This window comes from Aquarana catesbeiana, linkage group LG13 (assembly GCF_042186555.1).
Source record: "Aquarana catesbeiana isolate 2022-GZ linkage group LG13, ASM4218655v1, whole genome shotgun sequence".
Classification (NCBI taxonomy): domain Eukaryota; kingdom Metazoa; phylum Chordata; class Amphibia; order Anura; family Ranidae; genus Aquarana; species Aquarana catesbeiana.
The window spans coordinates 91084721-91101270 of record NC_133336.1 but is presented as its reverse complement, the minus strand read 5'-3'; the positions used below and the strand labels follow the sequence as shown (position 1 = coordinate 91101270).

Sequence of the window (16550 nt, the reverse complement as noted above, 5' to 3'; positions counted from 1 at the left end):
TGAGTGGGGGGGGCACTGGGGACACCTGATGTGAGGGGGGGACACCTGATGTGAGTGGGGGGGGCACTGGGGACACCTGATGTGAGGGGGGGACACCTGATGTGAGGGGGGGGGCACTGGGGACACCTGATGTGAGGGGGGGGGGCACTGGGGACACCTGATGTGAGGGGGGGGGCACTGGGGACACCTGATGTGAGGGGGAGCTCCGCCGGGGACTCCTGATGTGAGGGGGGGCTCCGCCGGGGACTCCTGATGTGAGGGGGGGCTCCGCCGGGGACTCCTGATGTGAGGGGGGGCTCCGCCGGGGACTCCTGATGTGAGGGGGGGCTCCGCCGGGGACTCCTGATGTGAGGGGGGGCTCCGCCGGGGACTCCTGATGTGAGGGGGGGCTCCGCCGGGGACTCCTGATGTGAGGGGGGGCTCCGCCGGGGACTCCTGATGTGAGGGGGGGCTCCGCCGCGGACTCCTGATGTGAGGGGGGGCTCCGCCGCGGACTCCTGATGTGAGGGGGGGCTCCGCCGGGGACTTCTGATGTGAGGGGGGGCTCCGCCGGGGACTTCTGATGTGAGGGGGGGCTCCGCCGGGGACTTCTGATGTGAGGGGGGCTCCGCTGGGGACTTCTGATGTGAGGGGGGCTCCGCTGGGGACTTCTGATGTGAGGGGGGCTCCGCTGGGGACTTCTGATGTGAGGGGGGCTCCGCTGGGGACTTCTGATGTGAGGGGGGCTCCGCTGGGGACTTCTGATGTGAGGGGGGCTCCGCTGGGGACTTCTGATGTGAGGGGGGGCTCCGCCGGGGACACCTGATGTGAGGGGGGGCTCCGCCGGGGACTCCTGATGTGAGGGGGGGCTCCGCCGGGGACTCCTGATGTGAGGGGAGCTCCGCCGGGGACTCCTGATGTGAGGGGAGCTCCGCCGGGGACTCCTGATGTGAGGGGAGCTCCGCCGGGGACTCCTGATGTGAGGGGAGCTCCGCCGGGGACTCCTGATGTGAGGGGAGCTCCGCCGGGGACTCCTGATGTGAGGGGAGCTCCGCCGGGGACTCCTGATGTGAGGGGAGCTCCGCCGGGGACTCCTGATGTGAGGGGAGCTCCGCCGGGGACTCCTGATGTGAGGGGAGCTCCGCCGGGGACTCCTGATGTGAGGGGAGCTCCGCCGGGGACTCCTGATGTGAGGGGAGCTCCGCCGGGGACTCCTGATGTGAGGGGAGCTCCGCCGGGGACTCCTGATGTGAGGGGAGCTCCGCCGGGGACTCCTGATGTGAGGGGAGCTCCGCTGGGGACTCTTGATGTGAGGGGAGCTCCGCTGGGGACTTCTGATGTGAGGGGGGCTCCGCCGGGGACTCCTGGTGTGAGGGGGGCTCCGCTGGGGGCACCTGATGCAAGGACGGACTCTGCTCGGACATCTGAAGCAAGGACGGACGGCTGGTGGCAGGCGACGTGGCAGGTGACACGCTCAGGGATCCCACTGATTCTGCATTATGGTGAGTTGAATGATTTCATTTTATATTACAATGTAATAATAGAAATAATGCGCTTCAATCATCCTGACACCATAACAACCATGGTGCCGGGATGATTGAAGCATTAACACCAGGTGTTTGGAGTATCTTTATCTGCTGATTGTTAAACTTTCTAGAATACACATATTTTTATTGTGTAGGATCTGGGGCTGCTGTCCCGTCATTTCCCTCTCTCTCCCCCTCTCCCCCCCTCTCCATCCCTCATTCATTTCAGACTCTAACCACACCCTCTAGAGCCACGCCCATTTAAGCCACGCCCACAATTTCGCGTAAACCACGCCCATTTTTCGGCGCGGCGCGCTTCGCGCGCCGCACTTGTCTGTTTTTGATAGGCCACGCCTGCTGGTGAATGCCCCGCCCCCTAATTATTGGACAGCTCCGCCTACAGCCACAAAAGTGTCCCACATTTTTTTTTTACAATGTTGGCAACTATGTACATATTCTATTTCAACGTTTTATATCGCAAAAAAAAAAAAAAAAAAAACCCAGAAGTGATCAAACACCACCAACAGAAAGCTCTATTTGTGAGAAAAAAGGACACAAATTTAGTTTGGGTATAGCATTGCATGACCGCGCAATTAGCAGTGAAAGCAGCACAGTGCCAAATTGTAAAAAAGTGCTCTGGTCATTAGGGGGATAAATCCTGCCGGGGCTGAAGTGGTTCATTAACAAAAAAAAAAGAAAACACTGCCTTTAAAATCAGTTCAGCGTTAGACTGTGTGGCGATGGATATCAGGCATTTAGATCTGTATTTTAAGAGCAATGTTTAGAGGCATAAGAAAAAAAAAATGCCACACAGTTATGTTTGGAGAGGAGCTTAAAGCAGAGCTCCAGGCTCCTTCAGAAAAAAATTTAAAAAAGTCAGCAGCTAAAAATACTGTAGCTGCTGAGTTTTAATATTTGGGCACTTACCTGTCCAGGGAGCCCACGGTGTCCTCACCCAAGGTGATTTTTCAATCCACTATCGGGTGCTGCCGCCACCATCTTGTCTTTTCGCTTCACAGCCACGTTCCCTACTGTGCATGTGCGAAGCGTGCCGCGCTTTGTGAATGGGCTGGCTGCGGGGGGGGGGTTCACTTTTGGTCAAATTCAGGTACCTGCTCCCCCTACAAAAGGTGCCAAGTGTGGCAGCGGATGGGTGGAGGAGGCAGACAAGTGGAGCTCCGATTTAAGAGCACAATTAACGTGTGAACGTACATAAAAAGTGCCTAAACATGTATACATGCACATAAATGCAAGCTCATGCATGTAAATTTATTCTAGTGGCTAGAATAAATGAAAGATCTAGCCAATAGAAGGAGTTTACACTTAAACACTTCTAACGTGCATAAACTCATGTCTGAAAGACGCAACATAAGAGCTGCCCTTTGGGGCTGGTATGAACGAGCCTTTAAACTCCAAACTTTCTGCACACAACCAAGTAAAAATGTATGTAAAAATAATAATTATCAGTGTGAGTCCTGAACACTTCCCAAAACATGTATGGAGTAGATGGAACAAGATGAAAACACAAAATCATGACACTAACGAAACAACATCCAGTGATTTTGTAGCTATTGTGACACACTGGAGGCGTTTTTCAGGCGCTAAAGGGCCAAAAATAGCGCCTGTAAAGTGCCTAAAAAAAGCCTCCCCTGCAGCCCCAGTTTGAAAGCCAGTGTGCTTTTACACTGGAGCGGTGCGTTTGCAGGATGTTAGAAAAAGTCCTGCAAGCAGCATCTTTTGGGCGGTGCGGGACGGGAGCGGTGAATACACCACTCCTCCACCACTCCTGCCATTGAAATCAATGGGCACCGCTGCCGAAGCGCCTGCAAAGTGCCTCAGCAGTGGCGCTTTGGAGGCGCTATTAACCCTTTATTCGGCCGCTAGCGGGGGTTAAAAGCGCCCCGCTAGCGGCTGTGAAAACCCACTATTACAGAGGTAAGGCGTCGCTAAAATTAGCGGCACATCACCGCTAATGCACCCCCCAGTGAAAGTCTCTATAAGGCCCCATACACACCTGTGTGACACGGACACAACACAGGCTTCCCGATGTGTGACAAAACACTGCAAAAGTAGCTTAAGTACCTTTTTTTGGCACTGAACCAACCGCGTTTTGCGTTTTTCGCATGTTTTGTCACACAAAAAAAAAAAAAAAATGTGGGACTACTGCCGGTGTTTAGGGTGCCATTAGGAAATAATGGCACTGCAAGTGTGTTGCGTGTTTTTACGCTCAGGTGTGAATGCAGAAAAGACATGTACAGCAGGATTTGTATTACCAGCTCTCCTGGAAGTCTGCACAGACAATGGCAGAGTATTCCAGGAGTGCACACAGCTCTGTACTCTGCAATGTCTGTTAAATTATAACCGGATCCAGAATGATTCCCAGCCCCAGGTCATACCTCCCCTACCACCCACACATTACATTATCTCCATACCAAAGGAATACAGAGTATGATCAGACATCATTGTTTGGTATTGTGTACATCCAGCACCATGTCTATGGCACAGAGACTGAGGATTTCTTTCAGATTAAGCTCACCACATGTACTAATATCATTCAATTGATCATTCCATGCAACTGAAACAGTCACATTGACCTTGGGTTCACACTAGTGCAATGCAGGAACCAGCGCGATTCCTGCATCGCTCCTCTCCCACAGGCAGTTTACACGGCCTTGTGCGAACCGCTGCGGGTGTCCCCAGTTTAGTTCACAGATCACAGTACAAACTGTGAACTCGCACAGGAATGAGATCGCATTGGTGAGAACACCCATGCAATACGATTCTAGTGCGGGGAAAAACAAGTCCCTGCACTATTTTCTGTGCAAATCCAATGCGAGTTCAGCCATACAACTGTATGGCTGAACTCGCATTGCTGAGACATCGCATGTGATTGGCACCTGCGGTGCGGGTGCGAATCACATGCAATCTCTGAGATCGCTCTAGTGTAAACCCAGGCTGAATAAGAATAACAGAGCCACCATTTGATCGATTTAGTGAGCCGTCAACCAATTCTGACACTGGCAAGTCAAACAGCCTTGCAGAAGTTTTATCAGGCACTGCTATTGATCAAAATGAATATCTCAGACATTCCAAGTCTCCCAAGAGGTGCATTTCTGCTGCGGCTCCCACACACCTGCAAGCACCTCACGATCTCCCGGGAATGATCGGTGCGGCGGGGAGGACAGCTATGAACAACGATCTCCCTGTATAGCTTTTTAGCTGACAGACGCTTCTACTTCTCTCCTTCCCGCCACACCGATCATTCCCAGCTGTTCTGTGTGCTCCTCCCCTGGCCCCCTCCGTGTCCTTCTCCACCCCCTCCCCCTGTTCTCCTCCGGCCACTCCATGTCCTTCTCCGCCCCCTCCCCCTGTTCTCGTCCGGCCACTCCGTGTCCTTCTCCGCCCCCTCCCCCTGTTCTCCTCCGGCCACTTCATGTCCTTCTCCACCCCCTCCCCCTGTTCTCCTCCGGCCACTCCGTGTCCTTCTCCGCCCCCTCCCCCAGTTCTCCTCCGGCCACTCCGTGTCCTTCTCCGCCCCCCGTGTTCTCCTCCTCCGCCCCCTGCCCCGTCCCATGCAGCCAGCTCCTCCTCGGCTGCGGGGGGAATATGTCAGCACATTGGGTAACGGAAATTTGTGCTGGGGGGGGGGATTGTGGTGGGATTTGAGCTGGGAAGGTGGAATTGGAGGGGGGGGGGGGGGATTTGGATAGGGAGGGGGAGATCAGTGCTGGGAAGGATAATTTGGAGGGGGTTGTGCTAGTAGGAGCAATTTGGAGGAATTAGTCCCAGGGGAGGATTGGAGAGAGGGGATATGTGCTGGGATGGGTGATTGGGGTGGATTTTGTGTCAAAAGGGGGTGGAAGAAGTTGGGCTAACAGGGAGAACTGTAGGGGGGGGGGGATTTGGGCTAGGAGGGGGGAATTTGTGCCAGGATGGGAAATATGAGGAAAAACAAACAAAGAAGATGTGTGTTAGGAAGGGTGAATTTTTTTGGGGGTGACAGAGATTTGTGCTAGGAGGTGGGAATAGAGGTGGTATTTGAGCTGAGAGGTGGGATTGGGGAGAAAGACTTGTGCTGGAAGGGGGGATTCGAACCAGGGAGGAAAAGGACCTTTTGCATTTTTGTTTGGGGCGATGTTTGGCTTGCAGATGGAATTTATGTTTAGGGGGTGAGTGTGCTGATTAGCGCTTTTTATGGGGAGGGATTTAGGCAGACACAGTCATCTTCGCCGTAAGTGCCAAGTGACCTTGTCCAGGTACTGCCTGCACTACACACAGGGCACTCAACAGATCCCCCCCACACACAGCACATAGCTGAGATCAGATTCCCTTACAGACAGCCTCAGTCTGCACAGTGTATAGCTGGCTGCTATGTTACAGTTCTGACCTGTGAAATTACCAGATTGGAATGGCAGCGCAGCTGCAGTAGCCAGGTACACACTGTGCAGATCGAGCCTGTGTCTGTAAGGGAATGTGATCTCAGCTATGTTCTGTAGGGGAGGAAGAGATTGGCTGAGCGCCCAGGCTGTGTGCAGTCTGGGGATGGGAGAAGCTCTTCTACCAGCAAACCCTGCTGACCCCCTGTACTGTGCCCTGCTGACCCTCTGTTCTCCTGATCCCTGTACACTGGCCTTCTGACTACTGTCCTGTGCCCTGCTGAACCCCGGTCTTCTGCCCTGATAACACCTGTTCTCCATCCTGCTGACCCCTGTGCTCTGCTGTACTGACCCCCTGTTCATTCCCCTGCAGACCCCTGTCACCTGCCCTACTGACCGCCTGTACACTACCCTACTGACTCTTGTACACTCCCCTGCCCTGCTGACCCAGTTCACACTGCCCTGCTGACTACTGTCTGTTGCCCTGCTAACCCCTGTACACTGCCCTGCAAACTACTGACCCCTGTACACTGCTCTACTGACTCTAATACACTGCCAGGCTGACCTTGCCTCCTCTGCCCACCTAACATTTTTTACTGCACCCCCACATCAGACAGGCTAGATCCGGCCCTGCACTGTATGTGGAAACATAGCCAACCTATCTTGCTCACTCTTGAGTTGGACTTATAGACTATGTACTATGAGATTAGTAGTGTGCATAGAGCAGTGTATATGACCGCAACAAACATGCATGTTCCATGCAAATGGAACTGAGAGGGAAAACATGCTTGCCTTTATTTCTACTTTAAGTAGTGGATATGTATTGATTATTTCTGAAAAAACAGAATATTGTTTAGCGTCACTATAAATGGCTGTTTTCAGATATATTTTTTATAGAAGTGTATGGCCACTTTTAATTTTTTCAGCAGGCAATGCTCTTTTAGGTAACAATGATTGAATGGTTATACTGCTGCCCAATCACTTTTACAAGGCTTGGAAGGATCCCCCACCCCCTGTCCTGCTGCCTTTCCTGGGCTCTCCTGTCCCATCAGGGAGCCTGGGACAGCTGTAAGGGGTTGGGTTAGCAGCAAACAGAAGAGAAGGAGGAACATCTGTACCTCCCCCCTCCTCTAAGATGAATGAAGTCGGAACTGACATGTATTACGTCACTTCTGGTTTTGGTTCCTTGTTTACCTGATCGATACCGGTCAAGGAGGCAGACGATAAAATTGATTTGTGTTTGTTCAGCTGCCTTGGAAGGCAGAGGAGAGATCTGGGGTCTAAAATACCCCAGATCTCTCCATAAAGAGTACCTGTCACTCCCCAGCTATCACAAGGGATGATGTTCATGCCTTGTGATTGCAATGAAGTTGGAAAAAAAAAAAAAATGTAAAGAGAAAGCATAAAACAATAAAAAAAAAAAAAAGTTTTGAAATTTAAAGCGCCCTTGTCCCCCCCCCGCTCAAATCCACAGGTAGGTCCCGCATGCATGTGAGGTATTGCAATGAATGTCAGAGTGAGAGCAATAATTCTATCACCGGGGGCGTGGCTTGATGGTGGAGCGAGCGGCCGCATAGTTACAGCGCTCCGGCTCTCAACAACCATCCTACAGGCATCCTGAGTCCTATATCCTCTCCGAAGGTCTCAATTTGTTCCCCACGGTGGTGGGCACAAGGCAGGCTGGCTACCATGGTGAAATACGGGCCGGCTTGGCCCCCATCTACGTCGGACCGTCTGGCGGGATTCCGGAGGCAAGATGGCGCCGGGACACAGGCCTCTCAGGCAGCCACGCTGCAGGCGAATCTGTCTGATGACCGGAGCTCTGCTAGTGGGGTGAGTGCTTCTACTCCTGCTATCTTCCGTACACAGACTGTCTCCCAGTTATCACAAGACCCCCAGACCACTCAGGACCCCCAGCAATCCACTGATGATGATGGTGAGCTGAATCCCCCTGCTGAACCAACCCTAACCACCATTATGCTGGCTATACAAGATTGTAAGGCCTCCCTCACTACTCAAATAGCATCCATGAGAATGGATTTCTCACTCCTCAAGCAGGATGTCCAAAACCTCCGTGACAGGGCTGGGGATATGGAGGAACGTATTAGTTCCGTGGAGGACACTATGCACCCCCTAACTGTTAAAGTGAGAGATAATACTGGGGAACTAGCAGCTCTCCGCGCCAAAATTGACGATTTGGAGAATCGTTCTAGAAGGAACAATTTACGTTTTGTTGGATTCCCTGAACGGGCGGAAGGCTCTCACCCTGAAAAATTTTTATACTCCTGGCTGAGAGATATCTTTGGCACTGATGCGCCATCGTTCTCATATGTGATTGAGAGGGCACACCGTACACCCCCACGTCCTCCCCCAGAGGGAGCACCTCCACGTTCAATCATCGCTCGCATCCTCAATTTCCAGGATAAAGTGGCCATTTTACGAATAGCAAGAGAGAAAGGTCCGCTTAAATACAACGGCAACAATATCTCTATTTATCCTGACTTCTCTGCTGAGGTGCAGCGCCAGCGCATATCATTCTCAGCAGTGAAGAGTCGTTTACGTGAGGAGGGATTGAAATATGCCATGCTGTTTCCTGCCAAGCTCCGCATCATATTCGATGGTAAAGCTCACTTTTACTCTAGCCCTAAAGAAGCCATGGCTTGGCTAAACGACCGCTACGGGCCAGCAGACAGGCGCAGAGGTCACTGACAGCTTCCCCTGTTTAATGTTCCCCTCTGCTGAACTCCTTATGGATGAAACCATGCAGTCCCCCATCCACTAAATGTCAACCTCATCATACGGGGCTACTCACCTATACCTGAGGTCTTATAATGAAGGGAAAAGGAGAGAAGAGAAAGAAGAAAGATCTATAATCCTGCAACAACCTTTAACATTCCTGCTTGGCCTGTCATTATTCTTGTTTTTCTTCTTTTTTTTTTTTTTTTGGGTCTTCCCATAAAACATACCGAAAAGACATCCTGGATCAGGACATAACTTTATTTATTTATTTTTTTCTACTGTTAGTTGGGAGCCACACTGATCTCCACGTTACCTCCCCACCAGACAGTGGTGTGACCACGGAATAGTTGGACCCTTAATAACACTTCCCTTTCCCCTTTTTTTACGGGGTAGGAGGTGTCTATTTGGGTTTTGGGATCCAAGGCTCGCTAAGTTGGGGATGGCCGAGCGGGGTGGGGGTTATGGGTTTTTCAAACAAGGTTTGCACTTTTTTGTGCTCTTTTGTACTTTTTTTTGTTTTTTTCCCTCTTTTTTCTTTTTTGCAATTTATATAGATGCTGCTCGGAACGGTTTATTGGCTTGCTCGGGCCTGTATACTGGCAATACAGACTCGAGTAAACATAGGTATTTGAAATGTGCTATACATATCATTGAATGCATGTGGCCTGGCGCGGCCTGTGAGGTACTAGATAAATATGTGCTTATTTGTCCTTATGATCATGATATATTGTTTGTCTTACAATGTCAGGGTCCTTAAAAATAGTGTCATGGAATACTAGAGGTTTGAATGCCCCCCAAAAACGATCTCTCGTTTTTTCAGTCCTAAAGAAATGTCGTCCTCATGTGGTGTGTCTACAGGAGACCCACCTAACTGACACTAAGGTGAGGGCCCTTAGGCGTCCATGGCTGGCTCAGGGTTATCATGCTACGCACACAAATTACTCTAGGGGAGTTTCTATCTTAGTGGCTAAATCCCTCCCAGCAGAAACTTTACAGGTCAAGACAGATCCAAATGGGAGATATGTCGTACTTACTCTACAAATCTCCTCAATAACGTTTACTATTGTTATATTCCTCCGCCCTTTTCGGCAGAGGTACTATTGAAATTGTCACTGTACTTATTGGATAGACCCCCCGGACCTCTCCTTTACATTGGTGATTTTAATGCTGTACTGGACCCAGCCATGGATCGCTTGGGGGGTAGGGGTAGACCCTTTCCCTCCCTTTTGAACTGGATGCAGGTTTATGACCTTACTGAATTATGGCGCTGGAAACACCCAGATGATAGTCAGTTTTCTTGTCATTCAGACTAATTTCACACCATGTCTCGAATCGATATGGCCTTCGCCCCAGCAGACACTCTCCCCTTTGTCGCTGCAACTTCCTATTTACCTAGAGGGGTTTCAGACCATGCGCCCCTTTCTGTGGACCTCACCATCCTTCCAGGATCTACCCCCTCCATTTGGAGGTTAAATTCTTATTGGCTGGAAGATGAGGTGGTACAGGGAACATGTAGGCAAGGTATTAAGGAATACTGGAGGGACAATGTGGGGACAGTGGACCCTTCTATTGAGTGGGAGGCCTTCAAGGCCTCATTGAGGGGCACCTTTATGTCCATCACTGGGGTCTTGAGGAAAAACAACCAACAGCATACAGCGGAACTTGAAACTGCCATGGTACAGGCAGAATCTGTATATACCTCTGATCCGACCCCAGACACAAGAGAAACATGGCTATTGAAACGTAGGGAATATGAAATACGTCTGTTAGACCTTACAAAAAAGAAACTGTTACACACAGCACAGAAATCATTTGAACATGGTAACAAGGCTGGACGCCTTCTAGCATATCTGACAAGGCCTGATCGCCCTCCGGTATCCATTCCTCGTATCTATACTAAGACAGGCCAAATGAGTGAGGTCCCTGGGGATATTATGGAAACTTTTTTAAACTTCTACACAGAACTTTACACTTCTAGAGCTGAGTACACTGAACCCCAGCTAAACGAATACCTTGCTGACATATCTCTCCCCTCCATTTCCACTGAGGGGAGGGAGATGTTAGACGCTCCCATCTCAGTTGAAGAGATTGCAGTAGCCATTGCTCAAATGCCAGCCCACAAGACTCCCGGGCTGGATGGTTATCCCACTGAATGGTATTCAGAGATTTACTGTGCCCATTTCTGCTACGTACATATAATAAGGCCTTGGAGGCTGGTATCCTTCCCCCCACCATGCGAGAGGCCTTGATCGTGCTCCTGCTGAAACCCCGCAAAGATCCACTTAAATGTGAATCATACCGCCCAATATCCCTCATAAATGTGGATGTTAAGATCCTAGCAAAAGTGCTTGCAAACCGCTTAAATACTGTAGTTACGTCCCTGGTCAATAGTGACCAAGGGGGTTTTATACCTGGTCGGTCCACAAGAATGAATATCCGCAGACTATTCCATAACCTGCAATACCCTCATGAGTGTTCACGTACCCGTGCCATTGTGTCTTTGGACACATGTAAAGCATTTGATAGTGTGGAATGGCCATATCTCTTTCGTGTGCTGCAGGTGTATGGTTTCGGTCCTCGCATGGTGGCATGGATTAGACTACTTTACACATCCCCCCAAGCCCGAGTGCGCGTTAATTCCTCAATCACTAAATCATTCTCCATTACAAGGGGCACGAGGCAGGGATGTCCTTTATCCCCGCTTCTGTTCGCCTTGGCTATGGAACCGCTGGCGGCTCGAATTCGTACATCCCCTTCCATCAAAGGCCTGCCTATTGCTACCATTGAGGAACGTATTTCATTGTATGCAGACGACACTTTGGTGTATCTGGCAGATACTAATACATCACTTCGGTCGCTGTTGGCCGAGATTAATAGGTTTGGAGATTTCTCTGAATTCCGGGTGAACTGGGACAAATCCAGCCTGTTCCCTTTGGATTCAGCAGCAATCTCCCAGATCCACCCGGACTCCAACTTACAGGTAGTAACTTCCTTTCGATACCTTGGGGTATTGGTACAATCGCCTTTATCCACCTACATTACTAATAACTTAGACCCCATACTGAATAGACTACAGGAACAAATTAAGCAGTGGATGGACTTGCCCCTAGATCTTATGGGAAGAGCAAGCCTACTTAAAATGATCTACTTACCAAAACTGCTATACGTGCTGGCTAACTCCCCTTGCAAAATCCCCAAATCTATTTTTAAAAGGATAGATACGATTTGTACAACGTTCCTGTGGAGTGGGGGGACCCCCAGGGTGGCACTGGAGACGTTAAGGCTGCCATCACATATGGCGGGGTTGGCGTTTCCAAATTTTTTTCTTTATTACTTAGCATCACAGTTAGTGCATGTGCATGATTGGCTATGTCCGGTCCCGGCAAATGCATGTACTGCCACTGAGGGAGCCATTGCGTCTTCTATGGAAACTCTACATAACATTGTTTATAGAGGTAGGGTTCCAAGTCGACCAGGCACCTCTATGCTAGCAACTTCTCTTTTACTTTTTCGATATATAATTACAAAAATCTCTAAATATTCCTGGTCCACATCCCCAAATAATCCCCTGTGGTTCAACCCTACTTTGCAGGAACTATACTCATTGCCCGACACTCAGCGATGGCACTCTAAGGGAATAAAATACTTATGTCATTTGTATGATGCCCAAGGGTTTAAGACTTTTCAACAACTGAGCTTAGACTTTGGCCTACCACGCTCTTATTTGTTCCACTATTATCAACTTAGGCATGCTATACGAGCTCAGTTTGGCTCCCTAAAGAATCCCATTAATTTGCCCCCACTAGAGAGACTACTAAGACAACCAGACCCTAATAAGCTTATTTCTACCTATTATGCGGCCCTAATGACGGACGTTAACCCCCGATTTAGTAAAGCGCAGGAAAAATGGACATCCATGGACATCTCATTTACTGAGGAAGACTGGACTGAATTCAGAGACACATATAAAGCCACGGTCATTTCATCTAGAGATAGAGTTATACAGATTAAATTTTTTCACCATTCTCATCTTACCCCGGCTAGACTACACAAAATGGGGCTGAAGACCTCCGCTGAATGCTTTCGTGGTTGTGGAGGGAGTGCTGATTTCATGCACTGCTTCTGGACCTGTCCAGTGGTTTGGGACTTCTGGGTGGAAGTAGGCTCCTTCATTTCCTCTGCTTTAGGCCTCCCCAATATCATCCACCCAAAAAATGGCCTGTTGGGGATCTTTGGAGATTTACAACTACCAACACAGGCCAAAAGATTACTACGAATCCTCTACTTTTACGTTAGAAAGACCATCCTGATGTCATGGAAGGGTGTATCAACACCCTTGAAGTCCCTATGGCTAAAATTAATCAATGATGTGATACCACTGTATAAACTTACTTTCGAAATAAGGAAACGGACAAAAACATTCCATAAAATTTGGGGTAGATGGCTTGCTAGCCCTTTGACCCTCACCTTGTAGGATATGTAGTTGGGGCATGTACAGGTCGCGCCGGGATAGTATATAATTTATGCAAATTATTGGTACCGTTATATACAGACGAATTGCTTGTATGAGTAGTTGCGTGCTAATATTAGCAGATGTACCAATGTCTGTCTCTGTTTATATGAGCTACATGTTATTACTGTTTACCAATGACTGACCGAGCATATTAAGTGGATGTTTGTTGTGCTTGTTTTGTACAACTGATTTGTAAAATTAATAAAAATATCTTTAAAAAAAAAAAATAAATAAATAATTCTATCACCAGAGCTCACTTATAAAATGGCTCTGCAAATATGAAAAATTGCAACAGTCATAAATGTATTCCAATTTTAACATGTATGTTAGAAATGTTGAAATTGGCACAGACGGCAAATTGTTAAGCTCATCGTACACATTACACACAGGCGCAAAGGCCCCCGCAGCATGTAAGAGCCGTTGATTTAAGCATCTGGATGGGTATAGGGCCCGAAAACAGCCAGGCATCTAGTGAATTATCGGCAGCAATCCATTTTCCAATTACTTGCTAAAGAAATCAGTTCCTTTCTATGGAATGGCTGACCTTCTAAATTTATAGTGAATTTGTAGCTCAGTGTTGGAGTTTGTGTAGTGTTTCATGTTGCCACCTGGAGAAGCAGCCCCAATCTCTGTCCATTCACCTCTATGGCCTATCTAAAAAGTGCTGAAAGAGAGAGATAGGTGGCAGAGCAGGCCAACCGAATGACAAGCACAAGTTCAAAGTACAACTAAAGGATAAACTTTGTTTTCATGTAGGGTAGAGTAAGGTAGCACTATTGGGAAGCAGTGGTGTAGCGTGAGAAGGGGCATCCAGTGCAGTCGCCCAGGCGCAACATTTAGAGGGGTGCAGACAGGGCCGGTGCCACCATAAGGCAGCCCAGGTAGCAGGCAAACTAAAACCTGCACACTGCGCCCGGTAGGAAAGAGGGCACAGCGTGGAGGTTTTAGTTTAACTGCTGTCACCGAGAAAGCAGGGGGAACGGATCCAAGCACGTCAAGGAGGGGGGTGGATCCCAAGTGTGTGCAGGCAGTGAGCACCACTTTGTTTCGGGGGGGAGGGGGGGTGTCAGGCCGGGGTTTTCAGTGGAGAAAGAGGTCAGGGTCAGGATGGATGAGGCTCCCCACTGGTTGCTGCCACTGCTACCGAAGATCCTGCTGGAGATATTCTCGGAGCGACGGATTAGAACGGTTCCATTGTACAGAACAGGACGCTGCTTGTCAGGCGGCTAAGTCGCCTGACAAGTCGTCCTAGTGTGAACCGGCTATAAGTGAGACATTTCCTGATCTCTGCAGCCGCACATCGTGAAATGTCTCACTGCCTGTGATTAGCGCGGTCCCGACCTCCTGGCAGGCTCTACACGTGGGCTGTGTGAACACGCCGGAGCTCATCCTCACACCTATGGTATGATCGAGTCCTCATTCACATCTATGCATTTTTTAGCGAGTTTTCCGTTTTGCAGAAACACATTACACTCCATTTACCGTGGTTTCCTATGGATGTAGTTCACATCTATGCATTTTATGGACTTTTTTCTGGTTCTATAAACTTCGCTGGATGAAAAACGTGTATTGAAAAACACAAAATTCACCTGGAATGTGTAACCTGCATAGGTGTGAATGTTCATGAGAAGTATATACATGACATATAGAGGGCGGTGACCTGACAGGGGGAATCCCCTCCACTCTGTACAGATCCACGTTTTGCCTTTAGTGACAGCTCACCAGTGACACACAATGACATCTCTATGAATGTGAAGTACATGGGACGAGCCCTCATTGCCGCACATGGTGCCATGTCAGTGCTCTACCCAGATAAGTCTCTGTACATCCACTCAGCACCGACCTCTACCCACACAGTACTACCACCTCCCCGCGCTCTATACATACATCAACAAACGGCTCATTGGCTCCTGTTGGTCCACAGTGGATTTACAAAAGGCATTTCCCCTACCTGATTTGTGATTGGCCGAGTCCCTTGCTGTGCGTTCTAAGCCTCGTTCTTTGCAGCCAATAACATCGCACAGACACGCCTCTTGCTTTTGTCACTGGTCACATGATCTACAATGTTACCTCTTAAGTTATGAATGAGCTTTCGGCATCACGTGGAATGCCTGCAGTTTCGGATTGGGTAGCAATGCGTTGTCACGGTAACGGAGGCTCTGCACATGCGCAGTGGTAAATCTTTTGGACTGGCGTGAGGACGGTAAGAGTAGAAAGTTGAGTAGTATGATTGTGGAGTGTGTGTGGGTGGAGTGTGTGTTTAGCACACGTGTCTGTACTTGTCCCTGTGTTGGTTCTCTCACCTAATACGTGTTATAGAGCAGAGGAGTATGGGTAGGTTGTCTGTTCCCTGATATCCTCATTCAGGTCAGTGCACTTCTCATGTCTGGCAGTTCATTCTTGTAATATCCATGGCTGGCAGGAGCTGTGTCCTTAGCTATGCCCATCTACAGTGCCAGGACAGGTCATCCAGTGCCCACAGTAAAGATGCCATCCTGGGCCCCTCCGCTGTACCATTTCATTACACGGCAGTCAGCATGTGCCCAATCATCTTCTCACCTCCACCCCCTTCATCTCCATGTCATAGTGCGGCTCCAGCTCAGCCAATCAGGCTTTACGTGGACCTGGAAGTGCACAGTCACCACAGGGGACCTTCCTGCTGTCTTCTCTGCCTCTGCCGCTCTCTTTAAATTGACGGCGCTATATAAGTACCTGAAATAAATAAATAAATAATCAAATAGACTATAATAGAATATAAAATGATATAATGCAAAATAAATTAGAATAGAATAGAAAATAACAGAATACTATAGACTTCTACTGATTATAAACAAGGCCTGACCTGTTATAGGAGGCAATATAACACATCCTCATCAAGTGCCCTCTGAAGAGCTATCAAATATGGATTGCTTTTCAGTCGGCAACATACTTGTAAACAAGGCCTTAGGGCGACATAAAGGCTAGTTTCACACTTATGTGGTGTGGAAAACGCAGCGATATTTACGCATTTACCACACAGCATGCAAATCGCACTTAATGACACCCCAAACGCAGTGTGATTACCTGCACTGGATCGCGGGGTACACAATGACAATGTGATCCAGTTGCGGTGCGACTAAAAAAAAGGTACATGCACTTGTTTGGTGTGATGCAGTGTGATTTGTCATTCAAAATATATGGGCCCAAATCGCATCACGCTGAATCGCATGTGAATTGCACAGCAATTCACATGCAGTTTATAGTGTGAATCGAGGCTAAGGCTCTGTTTACACTGCTGTGACCCCAAAGTCATGTGACTTCCAGTGCGGTTTTGCATTGCAACTTGCTTGTGACTTGAGGCAACTTCACTGAGATGTTCCTGCGACTTTTATGTTTTGTGACTTTGGCAGATCATAACAATACAGAGTGTGACACATA

At 49.0% G+C, this 16550-nt stretch overlaps 2 protein-coding genes across 9 annotated transcripts in view; one reads left to right on the top strand and one right to left on the bottom strand.

Moving 5' to 3' along the window:
- SLC25A21 (solute carrier family 25 member 21) overlaps positions 1-15218 on the bottom strand; it is a 745004-nt gene extending 729786 nt beyond the window's left edge. Inside the window, exon 1 of one of the 3 annotated variants that reach the window (XM_073608915.1) lies at positions 15085-15218. The gene's annotated coding sequence lies outside the window, so the exon portion shown is untranslated. Of the gene's footprint in view, positions 1-3778; positions 3805-15020 lie in introns of those variants that run through there. The other 2 variants (XM_073608914.1, XM_073608916.1) reach the window with 2 other exon arrangements.
- Positions 15189-16550, top strand: part of MIPOL1 (mirror-image polydactyly 1) — a 753413-nt gene continuing 752051 nt past the window's right edge. Inside the window, exon 1 of one of the 6 annotated variants that reach the window (XM_073608913.1) lies at positions 15189-15336. The gene's annotated coding sequence lies outside the window, so the exon portion shown is untranslated. The remainder of the gene's footprint in view (positions 15337-16550) is intronic. The other 5 variants (XM_073608905.1, XM_073608904.1, XM_073608906.1 and 2 more) reach the window with 5 other exon arrangements.